The 12,635-nt window shown below is 45.1% G+C and overlaps 1 protein-coding gene and 1 pseudogene across 5 annotated transcripts in view; one reads left to right on the top strand and one right to left on the bottom strand.

The window, feature by feature from the left end:
• Mgat5 (mannoside acetylglucosaminyltransferase 5) overlaps positions 1-12,635 on the bottom strand; it is a 283,416-nt gene that overhangs the window by 198,327 nt on the left and 72,454 nt on the right. The window lies entirely within an intron of this gene.
• Gm8451 lies at positions 6,867-7,408 on the top strand (annotated as a pseudogene).

Raw genomic sequence — 12,635 nt, 5'->3', positions numbered from 1 at the left:
GTTTGGTATCACCTGAGAGTACACATAGGCCCACTGCCATCATGTCCCCTTTCCACAGTTTGTTGTGACCCAACCACGGTCTGAGTGTATTAAAGCTACATTGCCAGAACCAGCCAGTACGTTGCAAATTGTGAATCAGTCCAAATAGTGTGAGGAACTTTCCCAGCGCCACATGTGGACCATATTTACCTATCCTACATCCATAACGCATGTGCTACCTGCCCAGTGGTCATTCTGTGACCATCTTAGTCCTCAAATAAATTCTCTCAGACAGCCAGTGCTTATGTTCCAATTACTTATTTCACTTTAACAATATCCCCGAATTCAAGAATAGAGACACTGGCAACTCAGATATGCCAAAAAGAAGCTACAATGTATTTCCTTTAAGTGAAAAAGTCCATGTTCAATAATCTATTGTAGATTCATTTCTATTTGATTCACATGTATGCCATGTGTGTGTTTGTGTGACGGCATATGCACCTGGATGCAGGAGCTGTCGGGGGCTAGAAGGGGCGACAGAGTCTTTGCAGCTGAAGTTACAGGCCCTTGGGGGCTGCTCCACAGAGTCCTGGGAACTGAGCTCTGCAAGAGGAGGAAGTGTTCTTAACTGCATGCAGGGTGGCCTCTGCAGCCCCCAGCAAGCCACTTTACAGAGAGGTAGAACAAGCGTTGGAACTCTTTTGGTATATCTACTTTAGAAAGTAAGCTATCATATATATATATATGATATTTCAGTAAGATTGGTAAAAAAGGGACAAACCCTGCCTATGGCCTAAGCATGTTTTTTCCCCTTTTCTGGTTTTCTAAGAATCTCACCAGGAAGACTATAAACTCTGTTACAATGCCACATGTGAGCATCCCCTTACACACACACACACACACACACACACACACACACACACACACTCTGTGAACCACGAAATCTTATCCAAGGCACACCAGGAACGACCCTTTGATATTATTTACAGATAAGTGGTACAAGAAGAAAATAAAAGTCTATTAGAAGAAATCCTGAGTGGGACTAGAGAGATGGCTTGGTGGTTAAAAGCATTGACTGCTCTTCCAAAGGACCCAAGTTCAATTCCTAGCACCCACACGGCAGCTCACAGGTATCTATAACCCCAATCCCAGAGGCTCTGCCACCCATGCACAGACATGCAGGCTGAACACCAGTGCATCTAAAAATAAATTTAAAAAAAAAGAAAGGAAAAAAGAAACCTTTGAGCCCACTAACTTCGGAAACCACTAAAATCCTATACATGGACACCGCTTAGAAACTTAGGAGCAATTTTCTCTGGAGGAGCCCACAAATACAGGAGGGTAGAATATCCTTTCCCTGGGCACTGCTCTTCCTATTAACACATGTGTTTAAATCCATTTTAAAACTGCTCCTTAATAAACTCAACTCTGCTACATACTGGCTATATCCTATAAATCTCTGCACTGAAGTCATGAATCCTGTGTTCCTGAGTGGATCTCTGAAAAGAACAGCTGTAGGTAGAAGTGTAGACCTGTGTCACAGGTCTCAGGCTGCTGTAGGTAGCAGTGTAGACCTGTGTCACAGGTCTCAGGCTGCTGTAGGTAGTAGCAGAGTGGACACCTGTCACAGGTCTTGGGCTGCTGTAGGTAGCAGTGTGGACACGTCACAGGCCGTTGAGGCGTCCATTACTGCCATTGCGAGGTTCTGGGAGAGACCCACAAACAGAAGCTCTCCTTGAGCTCACCTGTGCTTCTGTGAACAATCACTTTTCTCTATTAAGATGATGTTTTCTATAGCTGCCAAATTGTAAGAGGCCACAGACTGAAAGATAGCCCAGAGCTGCACAAGACTAGGTGGTTCGCAATCTCCCCAATGCTGTGACCCTTTTACATAGGTCCTCATGCTGTTGTGACCCCCAAAATCATTTTCATTGCTACTTCATAACTGCAATTTTGCTACTGTTATGAATCATAATGTAAATCTCTGTGTTTTCCGATGTTCTTAGGTGACCCCTCTGAAAGGGTCATTTAATCCCCAGGGGCCGCACCCCACAGGGCAAGACTCAACTCTGTCAGGATTCTTTTTTGCCCATTTGACAGTCTTCTGCATTTCCCTAACATTATCTATTCTAAGTTCTTGCTTTGTTTTTAAGATTTTATTTTACTTTTAATTACGTGTATGCTTGCGCGCAAGAGTACAGATGCCCACAGAGCCATCAGTGACCAGGAGCTAGTCACAGGCAGCTTGTAAACTGCCTGACAGGGACATTGAGACTGAACTCAGGTCCTCTTGCAAGAGCAGTTACATGCTCTTAACCACTAAGTTATCTCTCTAGCCCTTTGATTGAGTTTCTATCAGCCAAGATAAGATAAGGAAGGTAGAAAGTGCACAGTAATTTGAATAAGAAAATCTTTACAGCCGGGCGTGGTGGTGCACACCTTTAATCCCAGCACTTGGGAGGGAGGCAGAGGCAGGCGGATTTCTGAGTTTGAGGCCAGCCTGGTCTAAAAAAAGTGAGTTCCAGGACAGCCAGGGCTACACAGAGAAACCTTTTCTCAAAAAACCAAAAAAAAAAAAAAAAAAAGAAAGAAAATCTTTACTTTTTATATTTTTAACTTTTTATTTGTATGAGTATTTGGCCTACATGCATGTGTGTATGTGTGTGTATGTATGTGTGTTACCTGTATGTATATATGTATGAATGTGTGTAAATGTGTAGTATGTGCCTACAGTGACCACAGAGGCTAGACGAAAGTCTCAGATCCCCTAGGATTGGAGTTACAAACAGTTGTCAGCCTCCATGTGGGTGCTGGGAATTGAACCCAGGTCCACTAAAGAGCAGCCAGTGCTCCTAACAACTGACTCATCTCTCCAGCTCGTGAATAAGGAAATCTTACTATAAATACCTATTAACTACAGCCCAGAACTGTACTGAGGAGGCACTAGCTAGAGAGAAGTAATACAGTGTGCTTGAGGCCTTGAAGACAAACGCCCAGCTGCACGTGGCTGCCAGGGTCCCTAGGCCTGGAAAGCACATGTGGGGACAGGCACCCATCCCAGGCAAGAGATCCTGAACCATGACATAACCACAGGTCACTGCAGTGCCTCCGGAAATCAGTTCACGGGTCTCCAGGCTCTAGGCACTTGGGCACCAGGATACTCACAGGTGGAACCATTCCAACAGGAATGGAGGTGATGCTCTGAAGAGACACTGTGCTGCCTTTGGCTATCCAACTAGTGAAAAATGGATTCCAAGACACTGGAATCGCCCCTAGCACAGGGAAAGGAAATGGATGAACCCTGGTAGCAGCCTGGGTGGAGGGTTTGTCTCCTGGAAACAAAACTTCACACAGTTCTGACAACCTGTCAGAGAACTTGCAGGAGAGACTGGAGCTGAGAAGATGGTGGGTCAGTGATGGGTGGGATCATGTCAGTGATGGGCACACCATGGCCAGGACTGCCTAGCTATGCACACTTGCTCTCCATTAAACCCAAACTTCATGTGCAGACCATGAGGATGAACTTAGCAGAAGTCATTGATTGGACTTCTTTGTTCTTTTCCCCAGTACGAGCACACTAAATACACCAAGCACACTGAATATAATCTTCTCTGCTTTTCACTACTACTTGCTTAATTGGTCTATTGAGTATGAATGGCTAAGTGTAGCTTGTTGTGGCTGCCAGAACCAGGGCTCTGACCCTGATAACCTGGTAATGAAGGGTCTAACACACACACACACACACACACACACACACACACACACACACACAAAGCTGCTGATGGCAGAAAACCAAACACCGTAAGAGAAGGACACTGGACCAAACAGAGCATCTTGTAGAGCCTTCCTACCTTTGAGACCAGAAGCAAAAGCCTTCCCTTCTACAATATACCTCTTGCATATTCTATGGACAAAGCTTAGCACTGTGAAAATAAAACCTAAAAGGGGCCCAGATTCAAAAAGGGGCAAAGTTGACAGGTTGTCAATCAGCACGTGGCACTAGTCAAGTCAAAGAGGGTTGCACATTTTCCCTCAAATTAATCTCTGGAGGAAAACATCTGCACATCTGCGTAGTATCTTGTTGCCAAAGGGCCTCAGACAACTTGAACACCAACAATGAAACCAATTAATCTACTTAGGATTTTTCCTATCCTGAATTTGACAAAGACTGTGGTAGGAAAATGGCTCAATAGATAAGGCTCTTGATATGCAAGGGTCAAGACCTGAGTTTGGATCTCCACCAACCACATTTTAAAAGCCAGGCTCAGCAACTCACATCTGTAATCACAGTGGCTCCGTAGTAAGTTTGGGAGGCAGAGATTAGGAAATCTCTGGAATCTGGTAAGCCAGCTAGCCCAGGATATGCAGGAGCAGGATATGCAGCCCAGGATATGCAGGAGCAGGATATGCAGCCCAGGATATGCAGGAGCAAACGATAGACCTGTCTCAAACATGCAGAGCATGAGGATTGATGCCTGGCTGGGCGTGCATACATAGGCTCTGTACTATACACCTATGCTCCAGCACTCACACATGAACATGCACACATGCCTACCCTATATCAGCAATGCACACTGCAGTGGAACCTGAAACAGTATTCTGACAGAGCCCCACAAATGCTGTGGCCTTCTGTTAACTATGCCTTAAATGCACTAAAGATATCTCAGTCTCCCCCGCCTGCCCCCCCTGCCCCCCACACATACTTTTGTGATGCTGGGGATGGAACCCAGGGCACCATGCATGCTATGTAAGCAGTTCACCACTGAGTTGTACCCCAAGCTCCCAGTCTTTCTTCCTTTTAACAGAAGGAATGCTTCTCTATAAGCCATTCCATCATGTGTTAATGGGTTCTTGCTCAGCAGTCCCCTCTGTGAGCCTGGCATTGTGGGCATCCAATTCTTTCCTGCCTCAAGCTTTCAAGTCGGATCTTGCTTTGTCTGCTTTCCTGAAAGGATGGAGAAAAGCTCTTCAAATGAGTGCCAGGCTGGGTGAAGGAAACACTGCTAATTCCCTCCTGTTTTTGCTTACCACCGGCAGTGGCAGTTCCAATCCTAAGGAATTGAAGATAAATAGTTCTTACCCACCATGAACAGAACTTTCAGATGCTATTTAAGATGAAACACGAGAGCAGAATGGGGGAGGGGAGCTTCTCTTTCTAAGGCGACCAGAGGAGGTAGAGAGCATGTGTGCCATCAAGTCCAGCTAGCTCATAATAACGACCCACCAACGAAGACTCTCCAAATGCTTTTGGAGAGGTATTTGTGTCTATGTGCACATGTGTGCAGGTCTCCATGAAGCCAGAATAAGAAGCTGAATCCACTGGAGCTGGAGTTACAGGTGGTTGTGAGCTGCCCACCATGAATGCGGGGAACAGAACTTGAGTTCTTTGGAAGAGCATCGAATGCTCTTAGAATGGAACTTCTCTCTCTCTCTCTCTCTCTCTCTCTCTCTCTCTCTGTGTGTGTGTGTGTGTGTGTGTGTGTGTGTGTGTGTGTTTCTCTCTGTGTATCTGTGTACATGTACATGTGTGTGGAAGCTGAAAGACAGCCTCTGCTATAATTTTTTACATGTCATCCACCATTTTGTAAAACGCATATTCTCTCAGGCTGGAGCTTGCTGAGTAACCCCAGAGCCCCAGGGGCCTGTCTGCTAGTCCTCTGCAGTGCTGGAATTCCAAGCACACATCACCATGCCTGGTTCTTACATGCATTGCAAGGGTCATTGGCCTCAGGTCTTTGCCTTGCTACTACTTTGCTACCTAAGCCACCTTCCCAGCTCCATGCAACATGTTTCAATGTCGTCTCAGCCACAGAGTTCCTCCTAGTAGTCGTGCCTTCTCCATGTTTGGAGCCCAAGATCAAAGAAAGTACAGGCATTCTTGCTCTACTACAGACTGAGTCCCTCCTAATCAGAACTGCTCAGGACCAGCTAATGATTTTTACAGATTTTAGAATACTTTCATATATATTTATATATTCATATATAATAAACTATACATATAGTTTCATAGTTATTTTCATATAGTGAATAAATGCATATATAAACATATAAAACATATTCTCATATATACATATGTGTGTGTGTGTATATATATATATGGCATATTCCAGAAATGAGACCCAAGTCTGTATTGGCTAGTTTTGTGTCAACTTGACACAGCTGGAGTTATCACAGAGAAAGGAGCTTCAGTTGAGGAAATGCCTCCATGAGATCCAACTGTAAGGCATTTTCTCAATTAGTGATCAAGGGGGCAAGGCCCCTTGTGGGTGGGACCATCTCTGGGCTGGTTGTCTTGGGTTCTATAAGAGAGCAGGCTGAGCAAGCCAGTAAAGAACATCCCTCCATGGCCTCTGCATCAGCTCCTGCTTTCTGACCTGCTTGAGTTCCAGTCCTGCATCCTTTGGTGATCAACAGCAGTATGGAAATGTAAGCTGAATAAACCCTTTCCTCCCCAACTTGCTTCTTGGTCATGATGTTTGTGCAGGAATAGAAACCCTGACTAAGACAAATTGGTACCAGCAGAGTGGGGTACTCCTGTGACAACCTGACCATGTTCTGGGGAGGACTGTGGAAGGACTTTGGAACTTTGGGCTTGAAGATCCATCCATTGTTAAGAGCTCTGTCAGATGTTGTGTAGGAGCTTGGAAGATAATGTTGAGAACACTGCAGAAGATGGAGGTCTGGTTTGTGAAATTTCAGAGGGAAAATTAAAGACTCTTTTCAGGGCCATTGCTGTTTTGATTGTGAAGATTCTGTAGTTCTGGTTAGCTGGGGCTGAAGAATCAGCTGTGATTAACAAGATACCAGAACTACTAAAGGAAAAACTTTGCATTACTGGGACTATTGATGCTGGTTAGCTGGAGCTAAGAAATTAGCGGTGATTAAGAAGAGCCCAGCACTTTTCCCTTTCTGCCACTGCCATGCCATCCAGACTGAGGAAGACCCGGAAACTCCGGGGCCACGTGAGCCACGGCCACGGCCGCATCGGTAAGCACCGCAAGCACCCAGGCGGCCGCAGGAATGCTGGAGGCATGCACCACCACAGGATCAACTTTGACAAATATCACCCAGGTTACTTTGGGAAAGTTGGTATGCGGCATTACCACTTGAAGAGGAACCAGAGCTTCTGCCCAACAGTCAACCTGGATAAACTGTGGACATTGGTCAGCGAGCAGACGCGGGTCAATGTGGCAAAAAACAAGACTGGAGTTGCTCCCATCATTGATGTTGTTTGATCAGGCTACTACAAAGTTCTGGGCAAGGGAAAGCTCCCTAAGCAACCTGTCATCGTGAAGGCCAAATTCTTCAGCAGAAGAGCTGAGGAGAAGATTAAGGGTGTTGGAGGTGCCTGTGTTCTGGTGGCTTAAAAGCCACACCGGAGGTTAATTAAATGCTAACATTTTCAAAAAAAAAAAAAAAAAAAAAAAAAGAAGAAGAGCCCAGCATCATTGAGGTGACATCTTCTGGGAAGTGTTTTCTGAGAGCACAGTGGCTGCGTTCCAGATATAGCCAAGTTGTACCTTGTGCTCTGGCTGGACTTGGTAACGTGTAAGGGTCACCCAGGTGGTACTGGTTTTGAAGGCATGAAGGACTTGAGCAGAGCAGCTGAGGCTTGGCACTGTGAGAGGCCATGGAAGGCCATTGGTGAAAGTGCAGCCTCAGTTGCAATTGATGGCCCAGGACTGAAGGGGTCATGCAGTGTTTTGGAGATGCCAGTACCATGAGATGACCACCAAGAGTAGCAGCAGCAGTGGAGTACAGGCATCTGGAGCCTAGAGGACGACGCATGTGCTACAAAGGGCATGGCTGGAGAAGTGACCCAAGCCCTTGGAGGAGCCCAGAAGATCGTGAGTTGGATCCCAGACATTGGACGGTTGGAGATTGACTTTTGCTTTTGATTGTGACTGTGCCCTGATATTTTCCCTCTTGAAGGAAGAAACTGTTTTAGTGATGCCCACAGTTAAGAGACTTTAAATTTAAAAAGACTTTGGATTTTTAAAAGAGATGGATATTTTAAAGAGATTGAAATTTTAAGAATATGTAAAGACTGTGGGACATTTAAAGTTATTTAGATCTTGGGGATGGATAAGATTGTAAGGGTTGAGGCTTACTAGTGATGTGTTTGTGTGTCAAGTTGACAAGGGGTCAGTTGTATTGGCTAGTTTTGTGTCAACCTGACACAGCTGGAGTTATCACAGAGAAAGGAGCTTCATTTGAGGAAACGCCTCCATGAGATCCAACTGTAAGGCATTTTCTCAATTAGTGATCAAGGGGGCAAGGCCCCTTGTGGGTGGGACCATCTCTGGGCTGGTTGTCTTGGGTTCTATAAGAGCAGGCTAAGCAAGCCAGTAAAGAACATCCCTCCATGGCCTCTGCATCAGCTCCTGCTTTCTGACCTGCTTGAGTTCCAGTCCTGACTTCCTTGGTGATGAACAGCAGTATGGAAGTGTAAGCCGAATAAACCCTTTCCTCCCCAACTTGCTTCTTGGTCATGATGTTTGTGCAGGAATAGAAACCCTGACTAAGACACAAGTCTATACACAAAATTCTTTTGTTTCATATAGAGCTTATATACACAGCATGAAAGGAGAGTTTTGGTTGGTTTTAATTGTCAACTTGACACAATCTAGAATTACCTGGAAAAGAAGTCTCAATAGAGGATTGTCTAGCTCAGGCTGGCCATTGAGCATGTTTGTAGGGGATTATCTCCAGCCTACTCATTGAGGTGGGAAGGCCCCGCCCATTGTGGGTGGCACTATTCCCTACGAAGGGGATTCTGAACTGTAAGAGGGTGGAGGAAGTGAGCTTAGCAAAGCCAGTAGGAATTAATTCAATGCTCTCTACTCTACAAGAAAACAAGACCAGCTCTTGTTTTCTTGACTTCTCTGCCGTGGTGGACTATAACATGGAACTGTGATCATAATAAGCCCTTTTTTTCTTTAAGTAGCTTTGTCGGGGCATTTTATCACAGCTACAGGAAAAGAAACTAAGACAGGTTTCTTCCACAACATTCGAACACAATCAGTCACATGAAGTCGGAGTGGAATCTCCTTGTGCATTCAAATAATTTTAGGTTTAGAGGCATTTCAGATTCAGAACCAAATGAGATTGTTTCTCATTTCATCTTTAATGTCAAAAAATGCACCGTTCAGTCAACATAGAGGGTCAGAGAATGAGCTGATGCCGGCTTCTAAAACTCCCCCAGGGGCGTGGTGACAACAGATCCCTCTCCCAAGGTTATCTGACTCCAAAGGAGGTGTGAAAAAACAAGTCAATATTCAGAAAGCATCTAGCTAAACAAAACAAAACAAAAACAATAAATGGACCGATTACTAACACATTCTAGTTTCTCAGATAGATTTTGCTCAACATGTCTAAACAGAAGGCATATATATTACAGGGTTACTGCTTCTCCCTGCTGCAAAAATCTCAACTCAAGAAAGCCAAACATTGAGGCTGGAGAGATGGCTCAGCAGCCAAGAGTGCATATATATTGCTTGGGCAGAGGATCTGTGTTGATGCCTAGCATCCACATCAGATGCCTTCACAGCTTCCTTTAACAATAGGGGGATTGAACACCCTCTTCTGGCTGCTGCGGGTACTGCACTCATGTGTACATGGCCACAAGGACACACACACACACACACAATATACATAGTTTAAAATAATATCTCTTAAAAGCAAGCCAGAAGTTTATCCTCTAAATCCTCTAAATCTTCATACAGAGGTAATTCTACTGCAAGAATTAGAGACCACATTTCAGCTCTTCAATTTTGAAGGAAAACATCACTTTTAAAGGTAGCCTGTCAGGTAGAAGATACAGTACAGTTTGGTACTTGCCTGGCATGCATGAAACCCTGGGTTCTATCTAGGCTTATAAACTGGATGTAATGGAGCATAACCTGCCATCTCGGCAACAGGAAGTGAAAGTAGGAAGATCAGAAGTTCAAAGCCATCCTCAGCTATAAAGCAAGTTCAAGGCCAATCTAAGCTATATGACATAAGAGGAGGGAAACTGTTCACAAAGACAGAAAGTGATTGTAGGGAACGTTCCACTTAATGGAAAGCAGGGATCCTCTCAGGCAAGGGAGGAGTCTTCGAAAGACATTTCAGAAGGCAAGAGACTGCTTAACCAATTTGTTTTAAAATCAAAAGACACTTTCTGGTCTAGCCTAAAGGGCAATCGAGATCTCCAGGAGGAGGCTAGAAACCCGGGGAAGCCACAGAGCAGACTCTCTTACAAAGTCGCTCCTCATCCGTACGTACCTCAGTGACATCCCTAGACGCATTACACTGAAACAAAAGATAGACAGTCTGGCCTCTAGTCAACGTCCACTGGCATGAAATGCCTGTTTTCCACATCTGTCTCCCTCTCAAAGGCAGAGTCTGCACCTTCCTGCTTGAATGCAGAACCTTGCATGGTGAGAGCAGTCCAGAAGCTCTATGGTACCTCCACAGCCTGAGACCTCGAGGGGATTCTAGAGCCAGTCACACTGGCAGCAATAACTATCATGGGTGTCTGCAGCACCCACGATGGAACAAAAGCCTACAAATCACCTCCCTCAGCATATGTATCTGTCCAACTCACTTTCACCCAAACCGAGGTCCACCTGCCCATCTGCCCCCACCAAGAGTTCTACCATCTCCCTAGGACTTTATATATTGCACAATCAAGAATCAGTTAAGGAAACTTGAGCCCCCAGAGTCCCGGGACACAGAATTGTTGTCCCACTGAACATGATGCTTCTGCTCAGCCAGGTTCTAGGTAGCGTTTCCATTGCTATGATAAAGTTCTAACCAAAAGCATCTTCGAGAAGAAAGGGTCTATTCGGCTTACCCTGCTGGGTCACAATCCATCACAGAGGGAAGCTGGAGCAAGAGCCTGGAGACAAGAAGCATATGCTTGCTGGCTCACTCACAGACCAGTGCTTAGCCAGCTTTCTTATATATGGACCATCTGCCTAAGAAATGGTGCTGCCCACAGTAGGCTAGGCCCTCCTGTATTAACTAGCAGTCAAGACAATCACCCACAGACATGCCCACAGGCCAATACGATCTAAGTATTTCCTCAACTGAGGCTTTATTAATATTAAGATAACTAGGATATGCGTGTGTGCGTGTGAAGCAAGACTCTACAGGCAGACTCCAGTGTCATGCAGAGACCACTGAGCATACTCTGACTCATGTCTCCATATCTTTCTCTTTCTCTACTCAAACATTCCTATACCCCTCTCTCTCTCTCTCTCTCTCTCTCTCTCTCTCTCTCTCTCTCTCTCTCTTTCTCCTGTTTCTTCCTCTCTTTCTCTCTCCCATCTTTCTCCCCCTCCCTCCCTCCTTCCCCCCACCCCCCTGGGAAACTACAAGGTTCACCCCCTAGATGCAGAGATGAAATGCTGACTAGAACACATAAAAGAGAGTAGCCATCTCACTTCTATTGACCACTTCCCACATTTGAAGTGAGCTATCCCCAGAAACAGCAGAAAGATGAATCACATCCCCATTGGGTGAAGGAGATCTGGAGGCCCTGAGCTAATTTCTCAGGCCAGCAGTATTTATTTCCTGGTCAAGTTTTGATGTTCCTTCGGTACTTTCCCAGAAAGCGCTTCCAGTCAGGACACTGCCTCAACTAAAGACCCAGAGTTCTTATTAAGAAAGGTTAATATAACATTATGGTTGTTGTTTGGTTTGGCCAATGGCTGAGAGATTACTTTTCTCTTTTTAATGATCTCTGTACCCTTCATGAATACAGATTGCAACATGAGACTTCCCCATCCAAAAACTGAAAATCTGGCTTGATTTCACAAGAGCACAATGGAAACAGTCATCTTCCATCTGCTGACTGCCCTTCATAAAACAAACGCCATCTTTAATATACATAAACTAAGCTACCACCAATTGAACTGGTAGAAGTCAAAAGTTTTTTAGATTTATGTGTCTGAGTGTTTTGCCTGCATGTGTGTATGCATATCATATGTATGCTTGGTGCCTGCAGAAGTCAGAAGAGGGCATTCAATCTCCTAGAGATGGAGTTACAGGTGGCTGTAAGCTACCACATGGGTGCTGGGAACTGAACCCAGGTCCTCTGCAAGAGTAGCATGTGTTCTTAATTGCTAAGCAGCTCTCCAAGCCCCATTTTTTTTTAAGGTCTCATAAATCCCATGCTGACCCCCAACTCACTATGTAGCTACCAGTGATCTTGAACTTCAGTTCCTGCTTCCTCCCAAGTATTTGACTTACAAGCCAGTGTCATCATGGCTGGCTTGTGAGGTGCTGGGGATGGAACTCTTGATATCAACCCTTTTGCATCTTAGAACCCAAGATCTGAAGGCAAGAGAGGGCTCTCCTAAGTCTCCCCTGTCTTGATGTATTCACAATTCCAAAGCCATCCAAAACTCTGATTAGACAAAAAGGGTACTTCCCAACCAGGAACCACCCCACAAATTTATCCCAAACATACACACCACACACACACACACACACACACACACACACACACACACACACACACGTTCCCTATTTCAAGAGAAGCAAGAAGAGCATTATGCAAAGCCACATTTTTACCCCAGTTTGTAGGGGCACAGGCTTGGTACAAACAGAATACAAACATTTTGCAAAAGGCTCATCTAGACAGAGCTGCTCCCCAGGAAAAAACTCAG

This window comes from Mus musculus, chromosome 1 (assembly GCF_000001635.26).
Source record: "Mus musculus strain C57BL/6J chromosome 1, GRCm38.p6 C57BL/6J".
NCBI lineage: Eukaryota > Metazoa > Chordata > Mammalia > Rodentia > Muridae > Mus > Mus musculus.
The sequence above is the reverse complement of the archived record's forward strand: the minus strand, read 5'-3'. Positions and strand labels throughout refer to the sequence as shown.